The sequence below is a fragment of the Papaver somniferum genome, chromosome 1, assembly GCF_003573695.1.
Source record: "Papaver somniferum cultivar HN1 chromosome 1, ASM357369v1, whole genome shotgun sequence".
NCBI lineage: Eukaryota > Viridiplantae > Streptophyta > Magnoliopsida > Ranunculales > Papaveraceae > Papaver > Papaver somniferum.
This window is the reverse complement of record NC_039358.1, coordinates 158993325-158999324: the sequence shown is the minus strand read 5'-3', so window position 1 is coordinate 158999324 and position 6000 is coordinate 158993325.

Here is a 6000-nt window from a genome sequence, read left to right as displayed (position 1 = left end):
TAAACTTGACAAACAAGCTTGAGATAACGACGCTTGCGAGTTAGACTGAGAAGTGCTCCAACAATCTCCCCCTTTGTCAATTTTAGTGACAAAACTATCAATACATATGGATTATAAAATAAATAAACTTTGTAGCTTATAATCCATCATGCTTGGTTTCCTTGGCTCTTCAACATTCCTTGAATTCTTCGCTACTCCAAGTACTCCAGCGATTCTGAACATGTTCAACTCAGCATCATTGTTGCTGAAGACCCAGAGCCATAACAATAAAAAACAGATGTTCTCAATCATTTTTATACATTGCCATAGTATTATTACACAGAATAAAAGTCCAATTTCATCACAACTTTGACAATAATACTACGGTGATATGTATCACTCCCCCTTATTCAATACTTCATCTCACAATGAAAACCACTCCCCCTTACATAATGATCCATAAACCATATGTATGTAGTGTGAACTACCAAATAATTCTCCCCCTTTTTGTCAATATAAATTGGCAAAGGTACGAAAACTATGGGATCATGATGAAATTCTCAAAGAGATAATTCATGACTAAATGAGAACATATCAACTTTGTTTCGATGATTTCACATAGTCGAAACTTAGTGTATTTATCAAGGAGTTTATTAAGATACAAGATAACTCCTACAATATTCCACATCCACACTCCCCACAAAGTTATGACAATTAAGCACAAGTTCAATTAAGAACTCTCCCCTATTATATGTCATTCCCGAAAGAACAACATGAGCGACCTTACTTTTACGAGAAAATAAGGATTTCTTTGGACGTTAACAAACCACATGGATTTGTATCCGGTAAACTCGAATAAATTAACCACAAGAAGATCTTATTGATTAATTTAGTCGGAAATGCTCAACATAACAAAACTTATGGAGCCATACAATACTTTCACATAAAAGTGGATCAGGGAAAGATCAATACTGCGGAATTTTCAAAAGTTCATTTTATCTGAATATTTGCATAATGACATAATACACTTAACTTTTGAGCATATATGAGATAATCATAGTTCACGGACGTAAACACAACATATCCTAAACATTTTTGCAATATATAGAACCAATAAAGATTAATACTGCAAAATCATCTTCCAAATAACTTAGAATTTAAGTAAATAAATCTAAAAACATTGCAAGATGAAAATCGTTGAAATAGCTATGTGTAATCACAATATTTTCTATTACAAACCCTAGTTATCCTTCTTAAAACATAAGAAAAAAATTCTAATAATAAGTTTCCTAGACATCGTAGAGGTTCCTCAGAGCGTCTACCGAAAATTCCTTTTCATTATTGAAAAATCCATTGATTATAGGATCATTCAATTCTTCCAGATCCTCAGAAATGTCAGTTAACTCACTAAGCTCTGTTTTCAGTTCACACAAGGTGTTCTTTGTCAGAGACAACATTCGTTCGTAGTGAGCTATCTTTTCCAAAGATAAAATGATTTGAGATTCTAAATCATTTCTTTTGCTGATGAAATCCTTCACCATAGCCTGAAAGTTATTATCATTCTGACAAATAGACAAAAAACAGTTAGAGGAAGAACCTTTTTCATCATTTGTAGACCTCTCCTTTTTCTTCCTTGAGGATTGTATTCATTCACATAGATACACATTAACTGCTTCTATTTCATCCCTTTTTGTGGTACCTCTAGTTACAGGAGCCATGATGTTGTATCTTTCAAAGAAAAAAAAAGTGAAGGGCATTTTGAACACAAAGGAATATAAATAGAACACGGATATACCAAACCCTAAAGAGTTTTTCAAGAGGCACTTTTGAAAAAGTCTTCACGGTTCACGATCCATTATCTATTTTTGATAAGAAAATATTCACTTTGCAAGACTTAACTTACATAACCTTATGTAAATTTTAAGATAATAAATAAACAACTATACAAGACTTGAGCAACCTTGATGCAATCCTCATATTCTCAAGTTAATAATGAGGATGCAAATATCATTATAATTATGTAGCGATTATGCTCACTTCTTGTGTCACATGATGACATTCCAAGGTTTATTGAATAAACAGACTTCTTACCTCGTCTGACTCTGGTTCTCCTAAATTTCTTCTTGTCATCAGGGGTTCCCTGTTGGTTACCCAAAACCAGATTCATTCTTTGCATGTCACCTTGAAGCTTGGCAATTATTTTGTTATTCCTCTTGAATTTCCAACACTTACTTTGAACATGATTCGAATTTCCACAAAACAAACAATTCAGAGATGAAATTTTGTTTTGACGATTGACCTCATGTTTATCACAACCTTCTTCATCCATCTTTCCAGAACTGGTCGGAACAAAGGAGTTGTTAGTGCTCACAGTCTTGCTTCTGAACCCTATACCATTTGTGTTTCCAAAGGACTTCTGACCAAATAGCATTGCATAGATCTTGTCAGAGCTTCCATACAACCTTTGCAGCTCACACTTAAGAGTATCAATCTCTTTCTCTTTTAGAGATAGGGTTCTGGTGAATTCATCATTAAGACAATCAATCTCAAGATTTTTCACCTGAAGTGATGATTCAAGTTTCGCCAACAAATTCTTCAAATGAAGATTTTCTTGATGAATTTCTTCATTTTTATCCACGAATTTCAAAATCTCAGTGTCAGACTCATATTCTAAATCAGAATTTGAGTTAATAGAAGTTTCTGCTGAGAGAGCAGAATTTTCTGTGCAAACTTCAAAAGTATGCATATTCTTGACAAAGTGACTTGATTTTACTTCTTGTATTGAATCATCTGAAGCATCAGAGAGAGAGAGAGAGACGTTTCTCAGATCTTTTGCTTCTCTTCACAATATCCTTGATCTTTTGTGTAATCAATGACCCGTCAAGGTCAACATGATTTGGACAACATTCATCATCCCAAGACAAGTTAAAAGATTCGCTTGTATTGGTCACAGCATTGAGCGCAGATGTTCTGACTGTGTTCTGATCATGATCAAGTATTTTTAAATTTCCAACAAGTGAGTTTCTGGAAAGTGTTTCAAGGTTTTTTCCCTCAACGATGGCATGTTTCTTAGAATCGTATCTAGATGGCAGCAATCTGAGAATTTTCATCACAGTGTCCTTTTCAGGAATAGTCTTACCCAATGCAAAAGATGCATTAACAATTTCTCATCAAATGAATCTTCATCAGCCATACGAAGGTTTTTTTTTTTGAAGTCTGGCTTCTTTCTCAGAGGTATTCCCTTCAAATACAATTTCTAAGATATCCCAAGCATCTTTAGACCGAGTGCACATAGTCACATGGTGCTGAAAATCTGGGGTAATGGCATATATGATAGCATTTAATCCGTCAGAATTTTGCTTTGCAGCGAGAATCTCGACAGGATCATACTCACCAATATCCTTTGCAACAGTTACACCGTTTGTTGTAACTAATGGAGGATCATAGCCATTAACAACAGGAACCCATGATTGAAAATCATGCGCTTGAAGAAAGGCACACATATCAATTTTCCACCATAAATAGTTCGATCCATCGAATACTGGCGGTACATTTATAGAGATACCACTTCTGTCCATAGAGTCAGATTGCAACAGAGACTTACGAGGTCTTAGCGTGTTTTCCTTCTCTGATACCAATTGAAAAAACGGGGGGTATAACAACCACACCCAATAATTCGTTTGAAAATCTGTATGGAATAAACACCAATATAATTCTTAGAGCACCAACTTAAAAACGAGCTCAATCAAGAGATATATCAAAGAGATTTATCTTTATTTCTCAATCCAATCAGCAAATCGAACAGATAGAAATCCGTAAGCCTGATTGATATGAGAAATAACTTGGAAGGTACCAAAGACCAATGTCCAAGTGTCAATCAAGTTATATTCAACAAACAAGGTCGGATTTATCAAGTGATTGAACTACGCACAACCTGTGATATTTCAATAATATAAACAAATACAATGCAGAAAAGAAATAACACAGACACCAGAAATTTTGTTAACGAGGAAACCACAAATGCAGAAAAACCCCGGGACCTAGTCTAGCTCTGAACACCGCATTGTATTAATCCGCTACAGATACAAGCATACTACAAGTTAACTTCAGACTGAATGGCTAACTTTGATTAACTATTGTTGAGCCAACAAGGTGCACACGTTTAGGTATGGTTACTCATATATAAATGAAGTCACTTTTCATTTGTGTGTAACAAGCTAACGGTTGAAAGATATTAGCTTGAGTCTAATCGGGTTTTCATCTAATGGTGAATAATGAATGCGTTGCTACCAAGGTAGCATTGATTGCAAACCCTGATTTAAAGACTATATAAAGGAGAAGTCTAGCAACTGGGAAACCTAATCCCCCACCTCCTGTCTGATACTAGTTGAGACTAGAGTCGATTCGCCTTTAACCTTAGGTTTTTCCAAAACCCTATAGGTTAACGACTTAAAGACTTCATTGGGATTATGAAGCCAAACCCAATTATTTTCTCTGTAGTTGCGTGTTCTGATCTTTCTGTTTTCTATCGTGATTGAGTACTATCTTCTCTAAGATTTGCTCGAGATTTAATCTCCGATAGGAAAGATAAAAAGTAGTCACAAACATCTTTGTCTCATCATTTGTGATTACACAATATCTTGTTTCGCTACCATACGATTAAGAGTATTATGAGGTGATTGATATTTCAAGGTTGTTCTTCGTGAATATAAGTCCGGTATATCAATTGGTTCTTGTTCACCTTGATTTATCGAAAGACGGAACAAAAATCATAGGTTTATCTGTGGGAAACAAATTTATCTATACAATAGACTTTTCTGTGTGAGACATATTGGTTTATCAAGTCTTCGACTTTGGGTCGTAGCAACTCTTAGTTGTGGGAGAGATCAGCTAAGGGAATCAAGTGCGTATAGTACTTCCAGAATTCAGAGACGTAAGGAGCGCAACTGTACCTTGATCAGTGTGAGATTGGTTAGGGCTCAACTACATTCCATTCCGAAGTTAACTTGGAGTAGGCTAGTGTCTGTAGCAGCTTAATATAGTGTGGTGTTCAAATCTGGACTACATTTGCGGTTTCCTCGTTAACAAAATTTCTGGTGTATGTTATTTCTTTTCCGCATTATATTTGTTTATATAATTGAAATATCACAGGTCGTAAGTTCAATAAATTGTGAATCCAACCTTTGGTTGTTGATTAATTGATTGACGCTTGGATATTGGTCTTTGGTACCATCCAAGTTGTTTCACATAATAATCAGGCTCACAGATTTCCATCTGTTTGATTTGCTGATTACATTGTGAAACAGAGATACAACTCTTGGATATACTTTTCTTAAGATTGAGTCTGACTGTCTAGTTCATTCTCTTGAAAGTATATTGGAGTTTGTCCATACTGATTGCTAAGCGAAATATTGGGTGTGGTTGTTAGACCCCCGCTTTTTCAATTGTTATCAGAGCATGCAAACACGTCTAAGACCTCATAAGTCTGTGTTTGTAGCGATCTGACTCTATGGACAGTAGTATTATCTCTAATAAACGCATCAGTAGAGACAAAAGTTCTATTTCGATAAAATCTATTAAAGAGAAAGATTCGTCTATCTCGAATTTAGACGAGCATTATGTTCAAACAAAACATGATTGCAAATGACAAGTGTTTTCCAGATTACCCTTCGAACGAGTCTGACTCTGTTGAAGAAAGTAATGCAGCCGAAGAGAGTAGATTGATTCTAAATCTTGTTAGAATCCAGGATGTTAGAATCAATCAGATGAAAAAAAATGTCAATGCACTCATCGGTATAGTAAAAGATCGTGACTCTAATTTAAAGGCTCTTAGCGAGGAAAACAACAAAGTTTTCTCCTCCCTCGAGGCGAAACTTAAAAAGGATGCCTTGGAAATTGAACACCTCTTGAGTAAACTCTCGATTCAAGGATGTTCTGAAGAGTCCACTATACCAATCGCTTTTATCTCAACTGAAAAGTCAGTTCCAGAAGCTAAATCGCAATCTCTTCCGATTAGAAAAG